The sequence below is a fragment of the Stegostoma tigrinum genome, chromosome 6 (assembly GCF_030684315.1).
Source record: "Stegostoma tigrinum isolate sSteTig4 chromosome 6, sSteTig4.hap1, whole genome shotgun sequence".
In the NCBI taxonomy this organism is placed as follows: domain Eukaryota; kingdom Metazoa; phylum Chordata; class Chondrichthyes; order Orectolobiformes; family Stegostomatidae; genus Stegostoma; species Stegostoma tigrinum.
In genome coordinates this window covers 104,023,001-104,035,728 of record NC_081359.1, presented here as the reverse complement: position 1 = coordinate 104,035,728, position 12,728 = coordinate 104,023,001, and positions in this window count along the sequence as shown.

Here is a 12,728-nt window from a genome sequence, read left to right as displayed (position 1 = left end):
CCTTACACTTGCCTTTAAATAAGAAAAAGTTAACGTCTAGGCTACCTTCTTGATATAATAACAGAGAGTCAGTTCTGGTCCATAATGTGTGTTTGTTGGACAGGAATTTACACATTCAGTTTTGTTAGGGCTCCTTGATGTCACACTGAGTTAAATGGCCCATTGATTTCAATCGCAGTTACTTTCACCTCCTCTCACAGTTGTGTTCAGTGATTTTGAATTGCAGAAGGTGGCCATTTGGCCTATTGTGCTGGTTCTGTTATCTAACGTTAATCTCCTGCTTATCCAAATATCTTTACACACACCATTTCTATCTTCCCAAATAACCTTCCAATGCCCTCTTTAATATTTCAATTGAATCTGACCACATTTCTAGGCAGTGCATCCCATGCTCTAATTCCTCACTGTGAAGTTTCTTTTTCCCCTCACATCATCTTTGTTCCACTTTTATACTCATTTGGAATCCATGTCCCCTTATTGGGTTTCTTTCTCCTTTTATGAGTGGAAAAAGCTTCTTCCCATCTACTCTGTCCAACCCGCTCATGATTTTGAAAACCCTCTATCAAAACTCCTGTCAGCCTCAAACATAACACGGAGAACTGCGAATGTCGGAAATCTGAAACAAAAGCAGAAATTGTTGGAGAAGTTCAACAAGTCTGGCAGCATCTTTATGGAGAAAACAGAATTGACGTTTTGGGTCCAACAAGTCTTCTTCAGTTTGCTTTTGCTTCTCTCAACCTTCTTCTCTCCAAGGAGAAAAGTTCCAACTTCTTCAATCCGTCTCATCACTGAAGATTGTCATCCCTGAAACAGTTTGAGTAAATCACTGCTGCACTCTCTCTGATGCATTCACATCCTTCTTATAATGTGCCACCCACAACTGTACATGATACTCCAGTTGAGGTCTAACATGTGTCTTGTACAAATTCAACATCACCTCCTTCCTCTATGGACCTCTCTACTTTACTTGGGCCGAGGTTATACTGACATCTGTGGATCTGGGGAATCCCAAACTCACCTCCTTAACTAAGTAACATATCTCTGTGCTTCCTCCCTTACCCAATGCTTGCCCAATTTATCCACTTCACGTAGGTGCGAGTACTTGCTTCTGCTAGCATGTCCTGGGATTTCTGACAAGGGTATAAAAGGCTGTAGTGCACCTGGTCAAACAAATAAACATAGAATATAGGAGCAGGGATAGGCTATTTGGCTCTCTGAGCCTGCTCTACCATTCAATATGATCTTGGCTGGCCTTCCAACTCAGTATCATCCAACTGTTTCCTTTATTGGAAGGGTCAAGAACTCAAAAGGCAGATTGTTGAAGTGAAAGTCAGGACGTTTAGTAAAGGTTTGAAGAAAGTCTTCTCATCCAGATGGTGGGTGGGGTCTGGAATGCACTGCCTGGTTGGGTAAGGGGAGTTGGTGTGGTGGGATATGAACTCAGAACCTTTAAAAATTACTTGGACGAACACTTGAAGCGCCATAACATTTAAGGCTATGAATCTATTGCAGCAAAGTGGGGCTAGTGTCGGTAGGCATAGGGCAGACTCCATGGGCCCAAGAGCCTCGCCCGTACTGGATGATATGATAGCATGCACATTTCCCCTTCCTCCCCTACTCATTGGTCCCTTTAGCCAAAAGAATAGTATCTAACTCTTTCTTTAATGTTTTTGCCCCACCTGCTTTCTGTGGCAGAGAATTCCTCAGGCCTACCATTCTGTGGGCAAAGAAATTTCTCCTCACCTCGGTCCCCATTGGCATACCCTATATCATTAGTCTGTGACCCCTAGTTCAGCCATTGGGAGCATCCAATCTGAGTTTACTCTGTCTAGTCCTGATAGAAACTTGTAGGCTTCTCTGAGATCCCCTTCTCCCCAGCCTCATTCTTATAAACCCCAAATATAGTCCCAACTGACCCACACTCCCTTCATACGTCAGCCATACCACCTGAGGATTCAATCTGGTAAATCTTTGTCCAGTACAATCAGTGCAAAGTGGCCTTGCATTTGCCCCAGGCATGGCAATCAAGGGGGACCACTTTGCAGTCATGGAACTGGAGGTCTTACTGGATGGGGTTGTGCAAAGGAGGAGCGTCCTCTTCCCCTCAGGCCAGCAGAGGAGGCCATGACACTAGTCTTGACCAGCCTGGTCTGAGGTTACTACCTGGCTTTGTGTGGCATAACTATTCCAGGGAAATATCTCAAACTGAGACGGTCAATGACCTTCTCTATTCTGCCAATGGAGATACCACCATTTTCTCTCATTTATTTCACATTCACTCCATTTCTGCCTCTTTCACCACCTCCCATGAAGAGTCTTGTTCAACCACCTTTACAAAAATATTCTCTCAGTTGCACCTGCAGCTGCTGTGACAGGATTTAAAAATGATCTTTTCGAACCTCATCAAACCTCACAGTGCCATGGACGCAGCTTCGGTTCTACACTCGGGTGACTGTGTGGAGTTTGGACATTCTCCCGTGCCTGTGCGGGTTTCCTGCGGGTCCTCCGGTTTTGTCCCAAGATGTGCATGCTTGGCCATGCTAAATTGTCCCTTAGTGTACAGGGATACACAGGTTATTTGGATTAACCATAGGGAATGCAGGGTTACCAGGATAGGGTAGGGGTGTGTCTGGGTGGGGTGTTCTTCAGAGGGCTGGTGTGGAATCGATGGGCTGAAAGGCCTGCTTCCACACTGTAGGGATTCTACAATTTGCTGATTATTGAAATGAGGTTGAAAAGTGTGTGCAAAACAGGCCTCAACAACCGTACATTAATAACGTGTAATGACGGAGATGTGGCCAAGTGATGCTGGTACCATTAATGTGGGACCAGGTGGAGGGGTTTTCTCTACATTGGAATGTTTGGGAAAGTAGTGAAGGTACTACAAAATGGCGATCAGAACAGTATTAATATCAGGAAAGGTGGTCAACTCATTGGCATTAACGCAGACCGGATCGCAAATGATGCCAGGAACCTGGGTTCTCCAGACCACCCATGGTAAAATGGGGTCCCTGACAGCAGAAGGCAGTGAGACTCCTTGTTTGTCATACTGAACACATATACAAGGAGGTTAAGCTAAAGATGGACATGTGACAACAATGAATCAAATCAAAACTTTCATATAATGTAGATCTACGCATTGGTTTACATATCTTTCTCATATGTTTAAAGCATGTTAAATTTGCTTTATATCAACATAGAACATAGAACAGTACAGCACAATACAGGCCCTTCGGCCCACGATGTTGTGCCGTGGAATAATCCTAATCCAAAAATAAAATAACTTAACCTACATTCCCCTCAATTCACTGCTGTCCATGTGCATGTCCAGCAGTCGTTTAAATGTCACTAATGACTCTGCTTCTACGACTACCACTGGTAAACTATTCCATGCGCTCTCAACTCTCTGGGTGAAAAACCTCCCTCTGACGTCTCGTTTATACCTTCCTCCTAACACCTTAAAACTATGACCCCTCGTGGCAGTCAATCCTGCCCTGGGGAAAAGTCTCTGGCTATCGAAGCCCACGTGTCTCATCATATTCATTTTGATCGGGCCCTAAAAGGATGTGATTCAGCACTGTTAGCCTAATGATACGGCAACTGCATGGCGATCGTGTTCTAATGTTGGTCGCCATCAAATGCCGATGTCTGTTCAGGTGCAGTTTATGATTTCTTTACCCATGGACCCATTGTCGAAGCTGGGGCCCAGAGGAACAAGCGGTGAGCTGTCATCGCCAGATACCCATGCATCTGAATTCCATGTCGGGAATTCAAGGTGTCTAGTCTCTACCCATTCATTATCTGGGAGAATGAGGACATGCACATTAATGAGGCAACAGTGGGATGAACTGAGGGCAATAATCCATGCTAATAGGACCCTAGCCACCCACTCGCGAGAATCCTGACTCACTGTTCGACATCTGGTTGGAAAGTGGGATTATTTTTTACCTCAACATTGGGCTAAACCTTGTTCTCTCTCCAAATTTCACACCATGGCCCACGTCATTCAGACACTGGGAAGCTTCTTCCCCCCCCCCCCCCCGTATCTCCCTCTACAGATGCTGCCAGGCCTGTGACTTTCTCCAGGACTGTCTGCTATTATTTCAGCCTCTCATCACCTACAATACTGATGTAGAGCACGATAATCATCCACAGACGACCAGCAAGATGTGTGCATTGGGTTTCAGTGGTGTTAACTGAGCTGTGAAAGGTTAAAAAAGGCAACAGAAGAAGGTACAGCACCATGATTACTTGCCTTGAGATCTGTAACATTCGTCTGAACCACAGAAAAATTAAATCTAGTGGTTTTATATATTACATTAGAATGCTGATCAATAATTTGTAATCAGAGAAGGTCCAGATGTCTGTTCCTTACTTTACCATCTATTCAATCATTACAAAATCATGACATAATGACCCATCCTTATAAAGGACATGGAGGCCAGGACACTAAGTTCAAGAAAGTAATGAATACATTTTTAGATATGAAAGACCATATGTATTCAAGTGATTTGGAGGAAAAATAAAACACAGGGGTATGGAGTTGAGATAGAAAACCAACCCTGTTCGCTCCTATAGAAAAGATGTGAAACTTGAAAGGGTTCAGCAAAGATTTACAAGGATGTTGACGAAGTTGGAGGGTATGAGCTACAGAGAGGGGCTGAATAGGCTGGGGCTATTTTCCCTGGAGAAACAGAGGCTGAGGGGTAATCTTATAGAGGTTTGGAGGATTGACTTAAGTGGCCTATGCTGCTCTTAGTTTCTGTGTGTCTGTTTATTTGAAACAAAGAAAACAGAAATGTGGCAAACCTACAGACAAAAGGAGGCCATTCAACCCATCATGGCAGTGCCAGTCAAAAAGAAGTTATTCTGCCCAATTTCATTTGCCCACCAAAAACTGTCTGGCAATTGCTTGGAATGCACTACCTGGAATTGTGGTGGTGGCAATTTGAACTATTCAAGAGGATGCTGGATGATTATTTGGATGAAAATCATAACAACACACAGAAAAAACAGGGGTTTCGCTCGATGTAATGATGTTCAGTTGAAGAGCAGGCATGATGGGCTGAATAGCCTCCTTCTGCACCATGCTTCTTCTGTGATTCGGCAATTCAGTATTCTGCTGGAACAATTGGTTGAACAATGGAGACGGTTCCCTGTGGTGACGATCGACATGGCTGGTATTAATGCAAGTTCAGTAAGCCCATTTCATGCAATGATATTTTGAGGGAGAGTACATGACTAATTTGAGGTACAACTTATTTAATTTAAGTTTTGCATGGAGTGTGAGCATCACAAGACACGTCGCTGTTAGTTTCTCCAGAGTTGAGTGTTAGAGAGTCACACAGCATGGAAATAAGACCGTTCGGCCTAACCGGTCCATGATTTTCCAAGCCAAACTTGTTCCACCTGCCCATTCTTGACCCATATTCCTCTAAGTATTTCTTATTCATATACTTATCCAAATGCCTTTTGAATGTTGTAACTGCACCCATATTCACCACTTCCTCTGGAAGTTCATTCTGCACACAAACTATTTTCTGTGTTAAAAAAAAATTGCCCCCAATGTCCTTTATAAATCGTGCTTCTTTCACCTAAAAATATGCTCTCTAGTCTTGAAATCCCCCACCCTAGGGAAAAGACACTTGTCAGTCATCTTATTTATACCCCTCCTGATTTTGAAAACCTCAAAAATGTCATCCCTTAACCTTCTATGTTCTAGTGGAAAATATCCCAGTTTATCCAGCGTCTCCTTAAAACTCAAATCCTTTACTCCCGGCAACATCCTGGTAAATCTCTTCTGAACCCTCTTCAACTTCATTAATTCCTTGCAAAAAAACAGGATAACCAGGACTGAACACAATACTCCAGAAGAGGCCTCACCAATGTAATAGCTTTCTAGGATATTTCAGAAGGCAGTTAAGAGTCAAACACACAGTGTTTTGGTCTGGAGTCACATGCCGGGCAGGCCAGATAAGGATGGCAGATTTCCTTCCCTAAAGGACGTTAGAGAACCAGGTGGGTTTTTAACAAAAAAAAATGGTGAGTTGATATTATGACTATTCCAAGTCTAGCTTTGGTAGAGCACAGCTTGAGTATTGCTCAAAACAAACATATTGCTTTTCGCATTGCACTCGTCAGGAAACCATGAAAGGATGCAAATTCAAAGGCAGATTTATTTCCCTGAAAGACATAAGTAAACCAGATGAGTTTTACAACAACGCCTCTATGGTTATCACCAATCTCACGTTTTTTATTTAAAAAAGCATTTCACATTTTATTGATTTCAAGTTATACTTAGTGTCCAAATGTTACTGCTTGGAAATAACAGGTCATCCAAAATATTTGGTTGAGAATTCCTCGGTGGTTTTAAGTTTACTCACATCATTACCAAACAATGATCTGAGATGACAATCAGATTGATAGCCCACAATGTGCTGACCTGTGTAGCTTGTGACATTTATCTTCTGCTCTTTGTTAGGAATCCCTCCCACTTCAAGCAACATTTTTTTTTCCACTTTTCCTGGTACACTTCTATCTGGAGAAGACAGGTGCCTGACAAGTAATTGGCCCTGAGCAAATCTTCACATATTTCAGTTCTTTTGAGTGCCTGGCTACTCACCTCTATCAATCATTTGTCTCAGGTGAGCTCTCAGAGGACTGGAGAACAGCTAATATTGTCCCATTGTTTAAGAAAGGTAACAGGGATAATCCTGGAAATTACAGGCCTGTGAGTGTCATGTTAGTAGTAGGAAAATTATTGGAAAAGATGTTCAGGGACAAGATCTGTACGAATTTAAAATCAAGTGGAGTTATTGGTGATAGACAGCATGGATTTGTCTATGGGAGGTCATGCCTCATTAACCTGATCGGGAGTTTTTTGAGGAGGTGACAAAGATGTTTGATGAGGCAACATCAGTTGCTGTTGTGTACGTGGACTTCAGTAAAACCTTTGACAACGTCCTTTGTAGCAGACTGGTGTAATAGGCGAAGTCACATAGTATCAGGGGTGAGCTCGCAAGATGAATACAGAACTGAGATAATGGGAACTGCAGATGCTGGAGAATCCAAGATAATAAAATGTGAGGCTGGATGAACCACAGCAGGCCAAGCAGCATCTCAGGAGCACAAAAGCTGACGTCTCTCTGATGAAGGGTCTAGGCCCGAAACGTCAGCTTTTGTGCTCCTGAGATGCTGCTTGGCCTGCTGTGTTCATCCAGCCTCACATTTTATTATCTTTGAATACAGAACTGGTTTAGTCATAGGAGACAGAGGTTAGTAGCGGAAGGATTTTTTTTGGAATGGAGGGTTTTGACTAGTGCTGGGGCCTCTTCATGGTCTGCTTAAATGATTTGGAGGAAAACATAGCTGGTTCAATTAATAAGTTTGCAGACAATACAAACCCTGGTGGAGTTGCAGATATTGAGGAGGATTGCCAGAGGATACAGCAGGATATAGATCAGATAGAGGCATGAGCAGAAAAAATGGCAGACGGAGTTAATCTGGACAAATGTGATGCGATGCATTTAGGAAGGTCAATTACAGGTGGAAATTCTACAGTGAATGGCAGAACCCTTAGGAGTATTGATATGCAGAGGGATCTAGGTATATAGATCCACAGATCACTAAGTTGGCAGTGCAGGCACATAAAGTGGTAAAAATGGGTTATGATGTGCTTACACTCATTGGAAGGCGCATTGAGTATAAGAATAGACAAGTTATGCTATAGCTTTACAATATTTTAGATTGGCCACACTTGGAATATTGTGGACAGTTCTGGTCACACAGCCAGAAGAATGTGAATGCTTTGGAAAGGGTACAGCAAAAGTTTACCAGGATGTTGCCTGATACGAGGGATTTTAGCTATTAAAAAAGGTTGGATAGACTGTGTTTGTTTTCAGTGGAATGCAGGAGGTTGAGGGGCAATCGAATAGAAGTTTATTAGCTAGCGAATGGCGTGGATAGGGTGGAAAGAATGAGGCCTTTTTGCAGGGGGAGGGGACAGTTATTAGAGCACACAGGTTCAAGGTGTGAAGCGGGTGGAAGATTAGAGGAGATGTGTGAGGCAAGCTTTTCACACACAGGGTGATGAGTGCCTGGAACATGCTGCCAGAGGAGGCGGTGGAAGCAGATGCAATAGCAGCTTTCAAGAAGCACCTGGACTAATACATGAATTGGAAGGGAATAGAGGGATAGGGATCCTGTAAGTGAAGACAATTTTATTACAGAAGGGCAGAATGTGACGCTGCAGGCTTGGAGGGCCAAAGGACATGTTCCTGTGCTGTATAGTTCTTTGTTTTTTTTAAACAGCCAATGGCCATAGGTCAAGCATCAAAGTTGTCCAATCCCCACTGTTCATGATTGCCTGAAAATGTGAAGGAGGCAAGTTTGATTGAGGTAGCCAAAGCGGCATTGGATGCATATAGAAAAAGGCAGGAGATTCGCATTAGGGAGTAGAACTGATGCAGGCACGGTGGACTGAATGGCCTCCTCCTGCACTGTAATGATCCTGTGATTTTTGTTTGAGGTCAGCTTTTAGTTAACCATCTGACAGATGTGAGATACTTTTATTGATTCATTGAAGGGATATAGGTGTCATTGGAAAAGCCAGCATTTATTGCCCATCCTTATTGTCCCTTGAACTGAGTGACGTCTGAGAACTTTCCCAAAGAAAAGTAAAAGTAAATGACATTGCAGGCGAGTTATGTATAGATCAGACCAGTTAAGGGTGGCTGATTTCCTTCCCGCAAGCACTGAAATGAATTAAACATTTGTTAAATGTTATTGAGAGCGTCGGTGAGCTGGAGGGTTGGTTTGTGATATAGAGTGGCACTAACAGTGTAGGCTCAATCCCCAATGCAAGCTGAGGTTTACAATGAGTAACCTGCCTTCTCAACGTAGCTCCTCACAGGAAGCATGGTGACCTTCATGAAAAACTCACCACCAGATGTTATGATTACTCATCTGCTCCTCCCATTTTTCTTCATTTTCTTCTCCTTTCTTTCAGCACTATTTTAGTCTTCTTATTGCATGGCCACTCAAGATTCCTAGCTTCCTACTGATGACTCCCAGCCTGGTTCAGTGGCCTCCGCTAGTGGCATCCCGGCGTAGCATGGTGACCTACCAGCCTGACTTAGCAATCTCCCTCTGTTGTGTCCTTGGTCCAATGTGGCAGTGTGAAGCGATCTCCCAGCCTCATGATCTTCAAGGTGAAACCCAATGCGATCTGGAGCCGGAGTCCAGTGCGGACTGGAAGCTGGTCTGTTGTACTGAACTTTTACTTCTGCAAAGCTGAACATTTTATTTCTCTATTGCCTAAGATCTTGTCACTAAAGAAGCTGCACCGAGGTACCTTTGTACCTAGGTTAGCACTGTAAGTGGCAATGGGGCAGCCCGGTGGCTTGATGGTTAGCACTGCTGCCTCCCAGCACCGGGGGCCTGGGTTCACTTCCACCCATGGGCAACTGTCTGTGTCGAGCTTGCACATTCTCCCTGTGTCTGCTCGGGTTTCCTTCCAGGCGCTCCAGGCTCCTCTCACGGTCTGAAGATGTGCATGTTAGGTGGATTGATCATGCTAAATTGCCCCACAGTGTTCAGAGGTCTGCAGATTAGGTGGGTTCTAGGGGATTGTGTCTGGGTGGGATGCTCCAAGGTTCAATGTGGATTTGTTGGGTCAAAGGGCCTGTTTCCACACTGTAGGGATTCTACAAATATACTCAATGAGTATTGTGAAAAATGTATGTGACAATTAAGGCTAATTCTAATTCTAATTGGTATGTCTCTCTCCCTCTAATAAGCGAGCAGGCTTATGCGATGACTGTAACTTCAATGTAACATGGCCACCAATAGGCTAGCTTTTAATTCCAAAAGTATGGGTTGAATTCAAATGTCTCTGTCCACTGCGGTGTGATTTAAGCCTATGTTGTGACAGGCATCAGCATGGATTTCTACGCTAGTAGCTCAGTGACATACCAATGCCTCAGAGCACACAATAATACATTTTATTTATAACTGCTGGTGGTTTAAACTATGTCAAGCAAGTGTTCAACCACCTCCAATGCACAAAGTGCTATCACAGAGCATCATCATTCTGGTAATTCTCGGTGCGTTGCCTTACTCCCTCACTACTAGGCATTTAACTACCTTTTTTCATTGGAGAGGGAAGGCACTTTCCTGCTAGGTCATTTAATAATTCCACAAGAATAATCTAATCAGAGTCATGAAGTCAGAGAATAATACAGCCCAGAAGAGGCCCTTCAGCCCATTGAGTCTACAATGAACTAACAACATTGATCCTGCTTTCCTGCACTTGTCTCATAGCCTTGAACATTATGACATTAAGTGCCCACTCATGTACCTGTTACCCTCTGCTACCCATCCCAAGTGACGCTGTCCAGTTTCCCACCACCCTCTGGGCAAAAAAAAATACCTTCTCAAATTCCTGTCCAAGCCTTCCACCACTTGCCCCATAACAATGCTGCCACGTTATTAGCCCTTGAACCATGGAGAAGAGTGGAGTCCTCTGGTCTCTCATTATCTTATGCACCTCGATTGGGTTCCTCTTCAGCCTTCTCCACTTCAGAGAAAACAACCCATCCAACCTCTCCGCAATCGCGAAAGCGTTCTATTGCAGAAAACATCCTGGTGAATCTCCTCTGCATCCCTTCTAGTGAAATCACATCCTTATCAGTGTTCTTTTGTATAGGGTAGCATTAATTTGGAAGAATGGGTGTCTTTGCAGTCATGGTTCTCAAATCTTACTAGTTGCTGATATGATGATTCTGTCACTTTAAAAGATTACTTTATCCTTTCTTTGTAAGATGTTATCAAAGGTAGAGCTGCTGAACTGTTTACCTTAAGATGACTTAAGAAAACAGCTGGAGAGGCCGTTAGGTTTCTTTTTAAGGTGGAACAATAGAAGCAGCCTGAATGGGTGTCGCCAGCTCCCACAGATCAGGGTTTCTGAGTTTTGGTTTCTCACTAGCATCAGAAGCAATCAGAGTCTCAACAGAGCTGGAAGCTTCAGTGACTATCTCCTGGCTGTTACACTGAATTTTCCCTTGATATTTCTTCCCTCTGGGTTGGAGAACTGCATGTAAGAATCTGTCTCTGAATTAGTCTTTTTGTCAAGGGTGCGTTTATGGGATGTTACTATATTGAAACAGTTAACAAGCAATAGTTACTATATCCTTTCTGTGGTTAAGTTTTCTAATTTATTCCAAATCACTCTTTCTTTTGATTGTATTTTAAGATTAGAGTTTAAATAAATTGGATTTTTCTTCATGTTGAGCATTGACCAGCTGCATTGCAGCTGGAATGCAGCACTTTTTAAATTTACCTATAAAATAAGTAGTTAGGGTCTAAACGAACTTCTTAAAATACATTGAGGAGGTGTGGTCTGATCTATAAACACTGAGTAGTTTCCACCCCTCACGTGTCTGGCTTTATTACCAATTCATTTTGAGATTGAATCACTGTGGTTAATCCACATTGCCATTGTTATTATATCACATGGCTATCTGAATGGAAATCAGATAGCCCTTGGTCTTGATTGTTTTTGCAATTCCTATAAAATCGGGGATGGGGGAGTGGGGACAAATTGCCATTTCCAGCTAAAATAATTTAGTGGTAATAATTTAGTAAGCCCTCGGTGCAATTTCTTTGCAGTTGATATATTGTAAAAGCTCAATTATAATTTGTTTGAAGATAGATATGAATCCATCAGACCAAAATGCCAGAGCAATGATAAATGCAGTGATACTGATTGATCACCCTGAATGAGCTTGAATTGCTGAACGTTACAAGCCCATCATTTCATGTAAATAAATTTCAGATGGTGCCAGACATTTTAAAATGTGTTATAATTCAAATTGTGTAACATTAGTGAATTTAATTATTTCTATCTAAAACTATTGACATCTGTAGGAACCCTGCATCTTAGATGATCGAAGTAAGTTCAAACCTCACCCATCTCGCACACAGCAGCAATTTTCATTCGCACACAGCCATTGTTGTGTTGAACATTATCAAGACACTTCACGAGAGCATTGAGAAATGGCATTGAATTACACTGAGGTATTACAGAGGATGGCCAAATTCATTCACACGTCTATATTTTTGTTAGAAGGTGACTGACGCCAAGAACTGAGATTCCACGCTCAGGCAACTGTCTTTGTGGAGTTTGCACATTCTCCCTGTGTCTGCATGGATTTCCTCCAAGTGCTCCAACTTCTTCCCACAGTCCAAAGATGTACAGATCAGGTGAATTGGCCATTGTGTACTGGGATGGACAGGCTAGTTGTGTTAGCCATGGGAAATGCAGGGTTACAAGGATAGGGTAGGGGTGTGGATCTGGGTGGGATGCTCTTTGGAGGGTCGGTGTGGGCTTGATGGGCTGAATGGCCTGTTTCTACACTGGAGGGAAACTATGAAATTCAATGAGCTATTGAGGCTATTTGGCCAATTTTGCAGAAACGCTTGAATGCTTTTCAAAAGAAAAACACACAACCACTTCCATCCACAAGGACAGGTCAGCAGATCCATGGGAATATCACATCTGAAAGCTCCCCTCCAAGCCACTCACCATCCTGACATGTAAACCGATAGTGGTATGGCTGTTCCCTCACTGCTGTTGGGTCAGAATTGTGGGATTCGGAACCTAAGGGCATTCTGGGTCAACCTACAGCACATGGACTACAGTGGTTCAAGGCAGCAGCTCACCGCCACCA